This window comes from Pterocles gutturalis, unplaced genomic scaffold, assembly GCF_000699245.1.
Source record: "Pterocles gutturalis isolate BGI_N339 unplaced genomic scaffold, ASM69924v1 scaffold9982, whole genome shotgun sequence".
NCBI lineage: Eukaryota > Metazoa > Chordata > Aves > Pterocliformes > Pteroclidae > Pterocles > Pterocles gutturalis.
The window spans coordinates 4,404-21,495 of record NW_010112778.1 but is presented as its reverse complement, the minus strand read 5'-3'; the positions used below and the strand labels follow the sequence as shown (position 1 = coordinate 21,495).

The window sequence follows — 17,092 nt, the reverse complement described above, 5'->3', positions numbered from 1 at the left end:
TTCAGATGGGTGGTATACCAGGTAAAATGCTTTTCCAACAGTAAATTTTCATTGTACTTCAGCTTCTCAACTACAATACAGAAGAAAATCTACTAGTTACCCCAGCAGCCTATATGCAAAGATATATGCTAACTATTACGAACGCATGTACAAACACACTGTAGGAGAGGGGAGCCACTTACTTGATGGTCCATGAGAGTCTCTGTTATCACCATGATGCTGTGTACACATACAATTGAAGAACGAAGAACAGCAAACAAAAAAATCCAGGCCAGGAAGAAGCAAGTGTACAAAAGCAGCAGCAGCGGGAAAGAAGGACAATGAAAACAGTGTTAGTTCATAACTAAAATACAACATGCACCTCAATCCCAAAGCCAAGACCTCAAGAGACTTAGCAGTTTGGAAAAGTTGAAGCAACAAAACTGACAAATATGCTTATAGAGAAGTCATTATTAGAAGCCATCACTGTATATGGTTAGTAAACAGCAACTACCCCAACTGCTAATTCCGAACGGAACCTCTCCATCAGCTAATTAGTGCTCATATGACTTGATACACAATGTATTTTAAGAAACTTTTAGCTAGAATGTTTTCAGAAGACTTCCTAAAGCTCTGAAGAAAGCTGAAGTAACACAAAATTTGTTTCCAGAACTGATCCACTTCTAGACAGGTGTTTTGGAAAGTCAAAAACTTTCAAGCAATCAGTAATGTGCAAGCACCCACTAATGCCTGATCCAAGCCTAACTGCTGTTTGCACACAAACACAAACTTAGAAGCCACAGATTCAGTTCATCTACAAACACAGGTAACATTTTAAATTGCTTAGGATGCAAGACAAGCAGTGCAATTTTAAATTTGGAAGGACATTTTATATCAAAGTACTTCCAAAGAATCGAGTTGTACAAAAAATTATCTCCATCCCACTGAATGCATCAAATACAGGCATGACAGGAGAGTAATTACATAGTAATAGTCTGCACTCCTTGCTGACATTTGATCTTGAATCTTTTATAAATCATTGCTATCCAAGGCCACAACCGGGGCCAAGATCCCACTGCACTCAGCTGTGTATAGATGCAGGATAAGTTCCACCTATGTCTTAAATCATTTACTACCTTTGAAACTCATGAATAACAGAAAAGTAGGAGAAAAAAGCATACTGATCAGCATGAACACTTCTGCCCTAAAAAAAAAGTAAATCAAAACACGCTGTTTCTTCTATATCCCAAACAAAAAAAATTCTGCTCCATAAAGGAGAGAAATCCTTGCCCTACTTTAAGGAGGATCCAATCTTGACCCTCTGTTATCAGGACTAAACAGCAGGAAATGTAGAAAAGAAAAATAAAAAACTTAGCAAGCAGGAGCTTTGTCTTACACTCCTGATCTCAAAACACAGATTTCTATCCCTCACAGCTGCCTAGAGGAGTTAAACTGACACTGCAACAAGCAAATGTAAAGCACTGCAATGAGAATACTGCAATTGCAGTGAACATCATTGGAAAGGTGAAGGAATCCTTCTTTCACAATTTTGCATGTTCCGGAAAGGACTTGATCAAACAAGAGAAGCAGACATAAATTATAAGTGCTGTTGGTAAACAACCTTCTGTTGCTGTCAGAGACTAAATTTAGGTTGAAGAGTGAAACACTGCTAAGAGAACCCATAAACTTACCAGACAGGCTTAGGTACTAATACATGAAATGCACTGAAGAATTCAACGGTTTTCAAGGCAAAGTGTTCCTTTCAATGTACAGGTAACATGCTGCAGACAATTTATGTCTGAAAAACAATTCATGTTCAGACTGGAACTGTATTATTACCCAGTTTTAGATTCAAGGAAATAGCGACTGACAAGAGAGCAAGATAAAAGCATCTGCAGTAACTGTACAGAGATCCAGCAACTGGCTGAAGGACCGGGAACACCACTACTCAGCATTGGTCTGCTTTATTTCACACTAGAAGTTGGAAAGCAAGAGAAGAGAACTGGAAAAATGAATTGTTAACAGAAATATAGGATCAGAAGTTTCTGAGACTCAGACAGCACGTTCACTCACAGTGCATACTCACACATTGAAGAAATAGAGTGAAAAAGCACCGCAGCAGGTCCTGTCTCACTGCCTGCCTCTCAAGCAGCCTTGCCCAAGATACAACATGACACCACAGAGCAGGGCAACTCGTCACCCGAGACGATGCAGGGGCTTTTTATGTAAATATTTTAGCATTGCATGTTTAATCCTATGAACTGGTACAAACAGCTCCCACGCCAGAGGCTGAAACACAAGCCTATCTAACTCTGTCCCTGATCATCTACCATAGACATTCTGTTTACACATCAAACGGCTGGCCTTCGTTGCTGGTCAAGCCCCTCTCTTCATTAGAACTATTTGGGCCTGTGTATTTACCTAAAACCTGCAGAATATATGCTTCTAAATATTGATGGAAGATATTAAGATACTGAAATTAGACTATTTTGGCCAAAAAGACCTCTTCATGTTTCAATAGCCTATTGCACCTCTATCATCTGCAATTCATATCACTGCAGATCGGGGATTCAAACCCCGATGTTAAGAGAAACATACACTTATTTTCAGAGATACAGCCTACACTTATTTTCACATTTATTTAATTGATGACTTTGATTACAGATTACAGAACAAGTCCTTTGACCAGGGAGGTTCTCAACACTACATGACTAATTTAGCTTCTCCTGAAGTTAAAAACGTTTCTGCCAAAACACACAAAATCTAGCCCTCCTCTCAGTAAAGTTTTAGATTAAGACTACGGAATAAAACCAGCAACATAAACCATCACGAGACAGCAGCCATAATTCTGTTTTCATACAAAATCAGTTCTGTGCTTCAGAAGAGTACTATTTTTAGACATGCATTTCTCAGGAATAAAGCTTGTAACAACTGCTACTAAACTTGTCCAATAAAACAAAATCCTTTTCCTGTTGGAGACTACTAAAAGCAAAAACATGCGTCATGTTAGCATGTCTGAATCTCAAACCACGAAAGACAGTTTGTTAAAAATACTTACTAGATTTACAATCTAAATCTACAGCTAATTCATAATAGAGTTTCAATGCACATTTTAAAGCCAGGTTAGAGCTTTCAGCCTGATGAAGACAGACTTTTCCCAAAAGCAGTCTCTAATACATGTAAATCACTAAGATTAATCAGGTTACATTAAATCAGGACCATTAGCACAATCTGCAAAGCTGATCAGTGAAAAGGGCCTCTATTCTACGCTTCAAGGAAAAAAGGTACTTTTATGTCTGCTGATGTGTTTAAATAGTAAGGACCAACTGTAAAAGTTATATCAAAGGCAATGTATTTATGCAATACATGTTTTGGTAGAAATTAGAGTCAACTAGAAAGTTTTCTAAAAAAATAACATAGAAAAAGAATGGTTTACACCAAACATTCCCATGTAATGTTCTGAGTTCTGGGCCAGTGTGGCTTGTTTAAATTAAAATTATTTTATAGAAAAATAGGCAAAAACTGTTCTCAAACAAGAACTCAAACCAAAGAGTCTAGTATTTTGCACTGCTTTAATGGTGCCAGACTACAAAAATAGTTTGCTGAGCTGTCATAAAATTTGTGTTCAGATACAGTGTATAGAAACCTAATTATTAGATAGGAAAAGCACTTAATGTAAGATTTTTCTCCCTAGACTGATTCTGGAAGGAAAAACCCACAATATTAAGTTCTGTGATCTCATCCTCTGTTTTTCTTTTGCACACAAGCCAAATACACATTAGAAAGCTGACATCTCTAAAAAGAGTTTTTTCAGGTACTTCCTAGAAACCCTCCAAATTACTTAAGCCATGTAGCAAAACGTTGATCAGTTTTCTTCATGCATGTTTACAAATCATGTATTTCATGAACCTTAATCAGAGAAATGTAACTTAAAAAAAAAATCAGATTGTAGCTAAAAGTGTGAAATACTGAACAATCACAAACATGGCCCTTCAAAAAATTTAAAATTCTGCAAAGTGTCAGGATTTGTATACACTCAAGGTCTTCAAAATTACTGGGTTCAATCTCTCTTAAAACATACTCTTTTTTTTTTTTTAATATGTAGTTTGAATTTTTCACTATGGCATACACCAGACCAAGAACATTAGATTCCCAGATAAGCTTTCAAAAATGTTTATAACAGCTGTAGTGCAACACAAATCTTCACATTGTAACTGGAATTAAGTTAGCCAATTACCCCACTAAATGATATTTTGGTAAGAAATGCTTAGACTAGTAAGTCACAGTAAAACATCAGTTAAAAAAAAATATTCTGAGATGAAACTTCAGGTGCAAATGTATGTAGGATGAAGGGCAAATCTATCCTTAGCCTCAGCATTCTTCTGAAGCAGAATTGGGAAAACATATAGAGCCTAATTTCAAGATACCTTCTTAAAATCATGCTACTGCGAAGGCATGTCACAAAAACAAAATTGGCACATTTCAAGTTACTTTCAAGTTTTTTGCAAACTGTTTTTTTTTTTTTTAATTTTAGAAAACAAGGAAAACAGTAACTAGATTTATAGGATTTTTTTTTTTTAAAGATATCCTATTGCACAGTTGACAGATGATACTCATAGTATGTTGCACCTGGGATATACATGAATTGGCCCTGCAACAAATCAATAAATGTGTTTATTGCAGGGAAAAGCTAAGGATTTTCTTAGTGCACTGCAAAAAAGCTTGTCTCCAAGTTCATTACTTAAGATAAAAACTAATAAAACACCTGATAAAACTAATAGCTCCATACAGTAATTGAACCATCACAAATAAAGCTGGCCACTCTTGAGGTGTTTAACTTGAGCTTTGAGAAAAAGCTCAGAAAAAATACCCTACTTTGCCTTCGGGAGGCAGTGCTTTGTATCAGAAAGTGGCTTATAGAAAAACTGATTTCTTAAAGAATATATAAATTCTTAAATAACGATGATTAAGCATCATAGTACCCACTAGCCTTTCCTGTTTTGAAATTGTGCTTAGAAAGAAAGTGCAGGTATTATCGCTACTTCAGAAATATTTAATCAGCATAGATTACCAACTCTTACCCCTGAAATGGCTCTGACAACATATAATTATCACTCTTCTTGCCTTTTCTGCTCCTCATTCCACCAAGAAATACAGTATTTTTTTCCTTTTGTCTGTAGTCACTAATTAGTCAAGTGCCAACTCGTAACACTAAGAGGAATACCTTTTTCTTTTGGGACTCAACGACACCAAGGATCAAATCCAAGAACCAAATGTTTCTTGACATCCAGCCCTCTTGCCATGACAATCTAGAAAATGATGGGTAATATTCCAAATGCGTTCAGCAGAAAGGTATTGATTCAAATCAAGCTATACAGATTCAAGCTGTTTAATCCTCTCCCTGCAAAAGCATCTTCACATTCATCCGATTAGAAGGCCACATTTAAGTTACTCACTGAATTTCTATCAAGTTCCCCGTCAACTGGAACAGTCTCCATGCTGAAAGGGTGTGCTGTCTCTCCAACAGTTAGAGTTCTTCCATCCTGCTACTCAAGATCCTGGAGGGGAAAAGAAAAACACAAAAAATTTTTTCCAACAGCTGAAATCCATTAAAGAGCCAGGCTCTCTCTTCTCTATGCTTTAAGAGGTAAACACTTCCTATTGTAAACTGTGTATACTACAGTTCCTTGCAAAACATGCACGTTACTCATAAAAATCAGCTTTTTAGGAATGGAGAGGACAGTTTCAAATAAAATAGCCAAAACAGAAGCTACTCACAGAAGCAAGTGTTTACTTTTAACCACATCTACAGCAAATAAGGAAGAGTTCAACTGAAGGAGGGAGAGGAGGAAAGGAGGGAGAGGAACCAACCTACAGGTTTTGCCCTGTATTTCCACTTGTTTCAGAGTCCCCAGCAGCACACCACTCCCACCCCGCAGGCATGTACACACAAGCTGTTTGGGTACGTAAAAGCTATTCTGGAGCAGCAAGAGTTTATGGTTTCCCAGCACAACTCCAGAAACAGCCACGTTTTGCTTTGTGAAACAGAGACACAGAAATTAAATCATTTGTGCAAACCAGCACCCTCTGTGGCAGAGCAGGCGCTCAGCTGGCAGTTACCACACAGTAGCCAGAAAGCAATGCCTTGCTCTTGAGACAGTTCCTACTTACTTTTTTTGCTAGAAAATGAAACTACAATAAACCTTAGTATTCACACCACATTTGAGTCAGAGGTTAGACAAAAAAAACCCAGTCTGGAATCAAGCAAAACTTGGTGGAAAAAGCATGCCTTAACCATTCATTCATTTTATGGATTTGACAAGGGAAGCAGATCAAGATGGGATGCCTGCAGAGATGTCCAGATACAGCCCACTGCTCTACTTCTCTCTCCAAGGCTCCCATCAGCAGAAGACACAAGTGGACACAAAAGCTATAAGCTGGTGTATTCAAAACAGTAAAGCCAGCATCCTGCAGGGAAAAAAACCTGTGGTCCCACCCTGCACAAAGCCATGCTCACACTGCCCTTCCCTCCAGCCAGAGCAAGTGTTTGGCTACAGAATTAGCCCAAGGACATTTTTTTTTTCTTCCTTTCTGCCTTGAGTGGGGTGAGAGGAGAGGAAGTGGCTAAGTTACAAGCGAGATTGCTAAACCAACACTTGTGTAAGAGCAGAGGTAGCATGGAGATGGTGGCTTCTTTTAAGCTACAGTGTCAGCATATTATGCTTTAGGGGATACATCGGCCTATGGAGCATATTGTGCTTTAGGGTATAAATCAAGCTATGGCTTCAGCTCAAGCTTTAGCAAAAACAGATTAACTGGGGACATCCGCGTGAGGGAGGTGAGGTGGGAGGAGGCATCACAGCCCCTCCAGGGAGCCTGAGGAGCATCCAGCATGCAGGAGGGAAAAGGGCAAGGAGAGAATCAGGAGACTACACAAGATCTTGAGGTTCAGAGCCTGCCTCAATAAATGCACACACACAAAAATAAAACTCACCATGAAGAACAACCATTTATTCAACTGCTTTCAATGTTTTTATTATCATACTTTTCGTCCTTGTATTTTGTAGAGAACATTAGAATTAAAAATCCCTTAGGCAGAACATACTGTATTAACACACTATAGCAGGGTTCCATAACATATGCCACTAAAACACGACAGGAAATGTAAATTAAAAGTTTAACAAAAAGACTGTGTGCTAAAGAAACTACCAAGTTTTAGTTCCCCACAACTCAGTCCAAAGAATTGACGAAGATCTTACTCAAATACCTGAGTAATTACCAAGGTGCCACCTAACTGGGAGTGTATGGGTTTATGTTTTCATGTAAATTAAAAACACTAGACATCTGAAGGGAGATGACAACAAGTGATTAATATGCATTAATACAATGAAAGATGGCATTACCCCAGAAAGAATAATTCACCACAGAAGCTCTGTTTCTCTGGTCGCAAGGCACTGCAATGCACACCTTCCATGTACCAGTGTGGGGATGCAGAATTGGGTAACATCGCTCAGAGGCTGCTCCTTGTCAGCGCTTTCCCCCCACACCCATTTTCGGTTCTATTATTAGCAGGCAATCTAGCAACACCAGGCTGCATACATATTCAATTTACGGAAACACTAAACGCCCTTGAACAGGATGAAAAATTAGTGGCATTGCAAACAGATGTATACACTGACATTTAAAGCAGCTAGTCAATGTTTTTAGTTACACAAACTTGCAACTATACTGAGTTATCCAAATAAACAGATGTTTCCTGACAAAGGAAGATTCACTCTAAAACAGTTTTAAATCCATTTCTATTTTTAATTGACATTTCTTTAACTCATAATTTTTATTGTCAACACTCCTGGTGTATTCTGCTCCTCCATCTGTTCACATGACCACAGCCACTAAATCCTTCCTCATCTCAGTCTCAAGAGTAGTATCATCTGAGAAGTACTCTAATGCCTAAGTCTTAGCAGTCACGGTTGCCCACTAGGAAACCCATAATTCAGCAAGGTCCCAAAGACTGCAGAGAAGTTAGCTGGGAGAGGGAGGGAGAAAATTCTGCCTGCTCATGTTTGAACAGACATGCAGAGTAAAGCAGGTGCAGAAATGGTTAAGGACTACCTTCCCCCACATTGTTTAGCTTATGAGCATACAACCAGCTTGGCTTATTTTTCTTGGCAAAGTAAGGGCTGAAAGTGAACAATATTGCTCTGAAATATGCCAAAATAAATACCATGGAGGGAAAAGATATCTCTCAGCAAAAGGATATTGACAAAAACTCGTATTAGTATGAACTCGGAAAACAGGTTTATTTTGAAAATTACATTATTTTTCCCACCATCCAAGCCCCAAGCCTTTGAAACAACTTTACAATCAATGTACAGAAGAGGAATTTATTTATTTATTTGTAAATGCCGCCGGTTTACTATGAGGTGTATTTGCACAAGTAACTGAGCTCTTTTCTACTTCAGCTAGATTAGATTTGAAGATGCAACCCCAAATTTAAATCATCATCTTTTACGTTTTGGGGGACATTCATGACATGCCTTTGCTGCTCTCTCCACATTCACAAGTGTTGCAATTTGGTTGTCTGCCTGGTTAGTTTGCTTGAGGCTTTAATTAACCCAGGTTCCTACTGCACAATCACAACTCTTAAGAGCTTAAATGTTCAGAAGGGCATAGGCAAACTGAAATTATTTGAAAAGTATTATCTGATGGCATTCCAGCTAATCACCTATGTTTCTTTTATAAACAACAGATACAAACTAGCACTTAGAAAGACACTGCTAATTTTGAAGCAGCTTTACCAATCAGACCAATCATGCCCCAAATAAGGTATTTCTGTCCAACTGTGAAGAGGATCTACGGTGATCAGCTCAGAAGCACATATTCAAAGCAGTGAATGCATCCCAGTTATCACATGATCGACAACCTGTCCTGTAACATCTGTATTTCATCTTATTTTAACAGATTGTGTCAGCCATTGGTAGTTTTTGTAAGTCTGGTTTTCAGTCAGCTGCACCTAAAGAATAGGTAAATCCTGCTTGAGGCTCTGATTAAAGCAAAGGACAACGTGCAGCAATGAAGCTACTACTCTGTGTGAACAGGATTTTATCTAACTACACAGACTGTATTGGGTCTGGCTGAGATGGAATTAACCTTCCCCACAGCAGCCCTTACTGTGCTTTGTATGGGTAGCTAGAAAAGTGTTGAAGACACACCAGTGTTTTGGCTACTTCTACGCAGTGCTCACACAACATCAAGGCTGTCTCACCAACATTTCCCCCACTGCCACCAGTTGTCTGGGGAAGGCAAGATTTTGGGAGGGGACATAGCCAGGACAGCTGACAAAAACTGTCCAGAGGGATATTCCATATCATATGACATCTGCTCAGGAACAAAAGCTAAGAGAAAGGAGCAGCAGGGGGAAGCCATTTGTTATTATGACATTTGTCTTCCAGAGCAACCACTATGCATACTGAAGCCCTGCTTCCTGTGAAATGGCCAGACATCACTTGCTGATGGGAAGCAGAGAATACATCTTTTGTTTTCTTTTGCTTCCATGCAAAGCCCTGGCTTTTGCTTTATTAAACTGACTTTATCTGGACTCATGAGTTTTTTGCACCTTTTCTCCCCCTCTCTCCCCCTTTGTCCTGCTGAGGAGGGGAGTGATAAGAGTAGCTTGGTGGGCACCTGGTGTATAGCCAAGGTCAACCCACCACATATATGTATACTCCAATCTCCTATATGACTTCTTAGCTCTTCCTAACTCCCACTCTTTAAAAAAAACAGATATTTCAAAAGCTATAAGAGTATGTCTCAGGTCTTGCACTTGGGTCACAACAACCCCCGGCCACACTACAGTTTTGAGGAAGAGTGGTTGGAAAGCTGCCTGGCGGAAAAGGACCTGGTGGTGCTCATCAACAGCCAGCTGAATATGAGCCAGCAGTGTGCCCAGGTGGCCAAGAAGGCCAACAGCATCCTAGCTTGTATCAGAAACAGTGTGGACTAGGGAAGTTATCATCCCCCTGTACTCGGCCCTGGTGAGGCCGCACCTTGAATACTGTGTTCAGTTTTGGGCCCCTCACCACAAGAAGGACATTGAGGTGCTAGAGTGTGTTCAGAGAAGGGCAACAAAGCTGGTGAAGGGTCTAGAGCAGAGGTCTTCTGAGGAGCAGCTGAGGGAGCTGGGGTTGTTTAGTCTGGAGGAGGCTGAGAGGAGACCTTATCACTCTCTACAACTACCTGAAAGGAGGGTGTAGCGAAGTGCACGTTGGGCTCTTCTCCCAATTAACAAGCAATAGGAGGAGAGGAAATGGCGTCAAGTTGCACCAGGGGAGGCTTAGATTGGATATTAGGAAACATTTCTTCACCCAAAGGGTTGTCAAGCATTGGAACAGGCTGCTCAGGGAAATGGGTGAGTCACCATCCCTGGAGGTATTTAAAAGATGTGTAGACGTGGTGCTTTAGGGACATGCTTTAGTGTTTGACTTGGCAGTGTTAGGTTAACAGTTGGACTCAATGATCTTAAAGGTCTTTTCCAACCTATATGATTCCATTATTATATAATAACGTTACATTATATTTTCTGAGATATAGTCGCACAGGTCACAGAACAAAAGAAGCAGAAGCCAGATGCCTTGGCCGTGTAAGAAGTCTCTGTGGCAGCATGCCTTATTCATAGTTTTACAGACAAGTGGATTTGGCAGTATTTTGTATTGACTTATAAATTCCATATGTTAACCAGATTATATAAGTGTTTATTATATGGATATTAATTTAACTGAATAAAGCAGATATTAGGAAAGACAAGACCCCTTCTTCTCCAGCATAAGAAAGGCTCTTCACCAAATATATAACTAGTTCCAGGCATATTAGAGATTTTAAACCTAACTCTGTAGCAGTAATACCCTATTGGAGGTATGTTTCTAATAGTAAAACCATAATTCAATCCACAAAAGGACTCCTTTTCTTCCCTCTCTCCAGCAGAAGATTAGCTTCCATTCAAACACTTCACTAAATTTGGAGAACTTCATCAAGTGTCTTTGCCTGATCTCACAGCTGAGATGCTTGCTATGCTACCTCCTGTATCCTCTCTGCCCCCACACAAGTGAGTTCCTGAATTTCAGGCAAGGTGCAGTCACAAAGTGGAAGTGGTAGAGAAGAGCCCTGAATTTAATGTGTTTTCTGTTTAATCAATGGACCAAGTTACTTGAACACCGGCATACTGTATCATATAGGCAGGTTTTAGCTTTCTCCCTAAGTACTACCACCTACAGTCATTAGATATGGCATTTGCACTGTGATACTGTTTTATGATCTGTTATAGTATCAGAATACCCTCTCACACTCCAGCATCATACTTGATAGGCAAGGAACAGCCTCACCTGTGACCTGCTACTGGGCTGCACCGAGTGCACGGCTAAACAGCTACTGCATGCTGATCCAGCCTTTTCAAAGGGGAAGCGTTCTCCAGGGCTCTGACCACCAAAACTGAACTGCTAAGCTCTGCTGGATGCCTGCCTTCTTTCCTTAAGGCCTACAATAAGCTAATACACTTACATTGCCCAGGATGGGTATCAGGTAAGAGTATATTGTAAATCTCTTTAAGATGACACAGGCATAATACAGGCAGTTCTCCTCCCCCTCTACTCTGCCCTGGTGAGACCGCATCTGGAATACTGTGTCCAGTTCTGGGACCCTCAGTTCAAGAGGGACAGGGAACTGCTGGAGAGAGTCCAGCGCAGAGCCACAAAGATGATGAAGGGAATGGAGCATCTCCCTTATGAGGAAAGGCTGAGGGAGCTGGGTCTCTTTAGCTTGGAAAAGAGGAGACTGAGGGGTGACCTAATCAATGTTTATAAATACGTGAAGGGTGAGTGTCAGGAGGATGGAGCCAGGCTCTTCTCTGTGACATACAGCGATAGGACAAGGGGCAATGGGTGCAAGCTGGAACATAGGAGGTTCCACTTGAATATGAGAAAAAGCTTCTTCACGGTGAGGGTGACAGAGCACTGGAACAGGCTGCCCAGAGAGGTTGTGGAGTCTCCTTCTCTGGAGACATTCAAAGCCCTCCTGGATGCGTTCCTGTGTGATCTGATCTAGGTGTTCCTGCTCCGGCAGGGGGATTGGACTAGATGATCTTTTGAGGTCCCTTCCAATCTCTAACATTCTGTGATTCTGTGATAATACACTGACATCAAAGATCAGCCTGGCAACAAGCATGGATGAGGTACAACAGGAGAAAGAAAACCTAGTTGCTTACACTGGTGTCAAGAAGGGTAAAAATTCACCTAGGTCCTTGCCGGAAAGCAGAGTTGTAACAGTACCAGAGAAATGCTATTCCACAGGGAATCACAGAATAGTTGAGGCAGGAAGGGACCCCTGGAAGTCATCTTGTCCAAACGTGTTTTGCAAGAGGGCGTCTAGGCAGCTTTCAATTATCTCCAAGGACGAAGACTCCACAACCTCCCTGGGCAACCTGCGCCACTGTTGAGTCACCCTTACAGTAAAAAAGTGTTTCCTGATGTTCACAGGGAACCTCCTGCGTTTCAGTTTGTGCAATGGCCTCTTGTCCTGTCACTGGACACCAGTGGAAAGATCCTGACTCTGTCACCTTTTACACTCTCCCTTCAGGAATTTATACACATTAATGAGATCCTCCCCAAGCCTTTTCTTCTCCAGGCTGAACAGCCCCAGCTCTTTCAGTCTTTCCTCATATAAGAGATGATCCGGCCCCTTAATCCTCTTCATGGCCATTCACTGGACTCTCTCCAGTATGTCCATGTCTCTCTTGTACTGGGGAGCCAAGAACTGGACACAGCACACAGGATGTGGCCTCGCCAGTGTTGAGTAGAGGGGAAGGATCACTACCCCTCTACTTGCTCTCACTGCTTTATTTAATGCATCCAAGGATACCATTCACCTTCTGTGTGGCAAGAGCACAGTGCTGGGCTCGTGTTCAACTTGCTGTCTGCCAGGATCACCAGGTGACCCCTAGGTAAGCAGTTCTCAGGTGTGGTTATCAGTGCCTTCAGTTCAGTAAAGTTCATAAGGAAGTTTACAACACATTTCTCAAGAGCATTATCTAAGTGCTTAAAAAAAAAAGAACAAGTTTGACAAAAATTAAGAGCTAACAGAGATAGGATCAGTTTTAAGAGATTAAAGGAAATCTACATCTTAAATCTAATTAGTGATCAAACCAAGGCTCTCAAATAATCTAAGTGTCACTCAGCAATCATACAACAGGGTGAAGGCAATTTCACTTTGCTCCATGGAGCTGGGGAGCAGCAATAGCACAGAAAGTAATCAAGGTACATGCCTTACTTTTGAGGCCCTTTGAATCCAGTGCATGAGCAGAAGTACGGTCCCCTGGTTGTAGCGCAAGGCCACAGATCGTCTCTCTCAGTTCATGAGTCCACACACCAAGTACACTTCATTAACAGGCTACAGATCAGGCCAGCTTCTTGCCCATGACACAATGTCACTGCACGCCAAGTGTTTGTTGCGGCCATTTCCAAGAAAGCAGGAACTGAAGCTGCGTTACTGGTAAAAAAAGGAGTGGGGCCAACTGGGTCAAACAACTCAGCAAAAGATCTGGTAAACAAAGAAATCGCAAATTTTCCTCAACTCTCAAACTAAGTGTCTTGGAAGAACTAGAAAGAGTTGTGCAGTTCTAGAAGATAAATTTGAGAGCTGAATAAATGTCTAGGTTCAATTCCTTCTACCATGATGTAAGGTCAAACAGGAGAGCTTGACAAAGCCAGTAATAACATAGGGGAAGTCGCAGATAATGAACTGCATGGTTACATTAACTCTGAATTGCCATGTCTGAGTGCTCAAAAGTCTGCTACAGGTATAACTACAGCAGACTCAACAACTGGCTCACGCATGTCCCCAGTATACTGTGATCACTTAATGCTATCAGGCACCAAATACACCCTTATGAAACACTTCCTTCCACCCTGAGTTTCATCACCTGCCTTCTCCTTTCCTGAATAAACAGTCCACATGCAAAGAAAGCTGTTTCCTCTGTTTCTGTATTGCTGTTTTGCGGGGGAGGGTGGAGCGGGGACCAACAATAAACCCAAAAAGCCAAAACCAAAACCCACCCCCAAAAAAACAGGAAAGTTGAAGCACTTAAGAACAAGACTTGAAAACATATCTCATCTAGAAAAAACTTGGAAAGTAAAAGCATAGTCCAGATACCTCATCTGTCTTCTGAGATGGATAGATGGCAACGAATGCCAAGAAAAGGACAGCAAACTTCTGAATACCCACTGCAACTTTATTATTTACTACCTTAAACAGGTGTCCACAGGAAAACTTGTCCTGATAAAAATGAAGGAGTACAGAAGAGGTGGTAAGAGTCATCTCCAGGTAGTAAACACCAACATCCTCTCAAAAAGCTCAAGTCCCAAGTCTTCTGAAGACCTTTGGCCACTGACATGCACCTCAAAGTTCCCCAACCTGTCCCAGTCTTCACAATGTGTATTTTGCAAGACTGCTCCCATGATTCAAACAAGTTGTTAGCCTTAAGGTAAAAAAAGCCATTTCTTCACCTAAGGGTATCTAGTTACCTGAAGCATTATCCACTTTGCCTCCTCAAGCCAGCTTTACTTAGGGCTCAGTCTAACTTTTGAGAACAAGAGATGCAATAAATCTTTTTTTTTTTTTTTTTTTTTTTACATTTAAGCTTGAACTAGAAGCTAACAAAGCTTCATAAAATATTCAGATAATTCTTTTTGCTTTGTTGTAACAAAGTAGGAAAAGAAGATTTAATCAAACCTTACACCACCAAATCTAGCATTTTATTTCCACATTTCAAGATGCTGCAGTACCAACCAGCAAAATAATCGAGTGGAAGCCAAACAAACCTTACAGAACCTTATGCAAGGTTAAATTGGTCGATGACAGCCTTTGTTTGAAGGAAAAAAAGATGCACCCAAATCAAGTGGTTACACATACTGCAAACTGTTTTCCTTTCAGAACTCCACCCAGCGACTTTTTCCTGCCCAAAGATGACAAGGTAAGCCCCATGTATGTAGTCAACTCATGTTCATCCAGAGGTTTGCATTAGAAGCCAAGATGCTCCTGTTAATATTTTGAGTAAAAAAAAAAAAAGTTGTTCTGCACTGTGATGAGAGGCCAGCTGGTACTTCTTGTGGGTTCGTTTCTCTCATTTTGGCAGCTGTACAAAGTTGCAGTGTGACACACTCTTCTAGACACAGCTGAAAGGGGTTAAGAGATTACTAGTCCTCCCTCCACACCCAGTCCTTATTTCCCCCTTCCCCACTGTAGCTGCTGCCTTTCAAACCTGCCCGCAGGCCTGTCTGTGCAGGTGCTCCCTAACCCTCCTCTGTCAGTGCGACCTCCACCGTTGCAAATTATTTTTAACAGACTCTCTCAAAACACAGAACATTTAAATTGAGCTAGGCCATGGGACTTTGCACCTGAGTTTCTGCTCGCAGGTCTGACACAGCAGTGGTAAAGGACAGCCAAGCAGTACCTCTTAACCCACGCCTGTTCCAACCACAGCTGCCTGCGCAAGCACGGACTATGTCTACAGCTACAGACTCCCCCAACACTGACTACAAACTACTGCAGTACGTGACAGGAGTCAAGCCATGGCAAAAGGAAAAGCAATGTTGTTGTTGTTGTTAAAGGTTTTTCTGAAATGCAAAAGTAAGATAAATCAGCAGAGACGTTTCCACAGACAAGACAGATAGGTGGCAGAACAATTCCTTCTGTTTCCGATGCCCCAAGTGCTGTCCCGAGACATGAGTCAGATCTGGATTTCCTCTGCATGGAACTTTCCAAAACAAAATCCAACCTTGCTCTTCCTAAAAGGAAAATTTTTCTCTTTTGCCCTTGACAGGCTTTACTGTCAAATACAGAGTCAGAACATTAAAAAGGAAGGAAAAAAAAAAAGGACACTTACTATTTCAAGCCTATGAAAAACAATTTATAGCATGTAAGAACTATATGCTATAAATGCTGAAAAAGCCTCAACAAGGGGTTGCTAGAAATCTACTTTAATACTACAAATAATGAGAAAAATACAGTGAAAATAAATTAAAGCAAGATAAGGTAAAGCAGCAAAATAATAAGCAAACTACTATAGCAAACAGAAAGTAAGGTAATGCACCTAATCACTCCTACATAGAGTTAGTGATAGTGATTAAGAAAGATACATCACAAATTGCCCTAGTAATACGTTACCACCATCCAGATCTGCAGTCACTGGGGAGTCTGGGTGCAGCGAGGATTTGGAGAACCCTTCCCGGCAATTGGGAAATCTCTATACAGTGCATCCACTGTACAGATGAGGCTTCCAAATTTCCTTGAAAATGTTTCCCTCTTTTATACAGTTGAATAAACAACTTTCTATCTTAAATTGCAAAAAACATCTGGTGTGGTTTTCTCCTTGTTAACTTCCCTCTCAAGCCTGGCCAGGCCTAGAAGGGAGGTAACAAGAACAAAAGAATCTACTAATCTTGATTATGTATCTCTCAACAAAGCTCGTCAGGATTTGCCACATTCCTTTGCCATCTGTGGTGACAGGGCACACCTGTGCTTAATTTTGGCTATTATTACGCAACTAGTATCTTTCTGCTGACTAACCTTACACAGCAAGAGTTCCAGCAAAGCTCTATAAGCATTACAACAAAAGCGTTTATAAATGGGCATATATTATTAAGGTAATACATTGCATATGTGATCAATATTATACATATTAGGTATATTGTTAGGTTGTGAGGTTCATTTAGAGGTCAACTTTGGTTCAGGGCCTCACTGCTCAGGCCCTAGTATTTCAACTTCATGGGGAATAAAATTTCAAAGAGATCTTCTGCGATTACATATAAATGATTGCAAGTAATCGTACTATTGCAGATCAATGAATTACCAACGGCCAGATGAACTATGTGACTAGATGAGTGTTCTTTACTTATTGCAAATAAAGTAAAAAGTTAGTTTAAATTGCTGTGAAGTTTCTGTATCTCAGAAGGTGCAGTAACTCTGCTTTGAACAGATAGGCACCATCATGCAGACAGTTCACTGCCAGATCAAAAGCTATTGCAGCTCATTTCCTACACTGCCTCTCTCTGACCTTAGGCAAACA

At 40.7% G+C, this 17,092-nt stretch overlaps 1 protein-coding gene across 1 annotated transcript in view; it reads right to left on the bottom strand.

Annotated features, from left to right (window-relative positions):
• Window positions 1-213, bottom strand: part of OSBPL8 (oxysterol binding protein-like 8) — a 54,969-nt gene extending 54,756 nt beyond the window's left edge. Inside the window, exon 1 of the mRNA XM_010074193.1 lies at window positions 183-213. The gene's annotated coding sequence lies outside the window, so the exon portion shown is untranslated. The remainder of the gene's footprint in view (window positions 1-182) is intronic.
• Window positions 214-17,092: the final 16,879 nt, after the last annotated feature.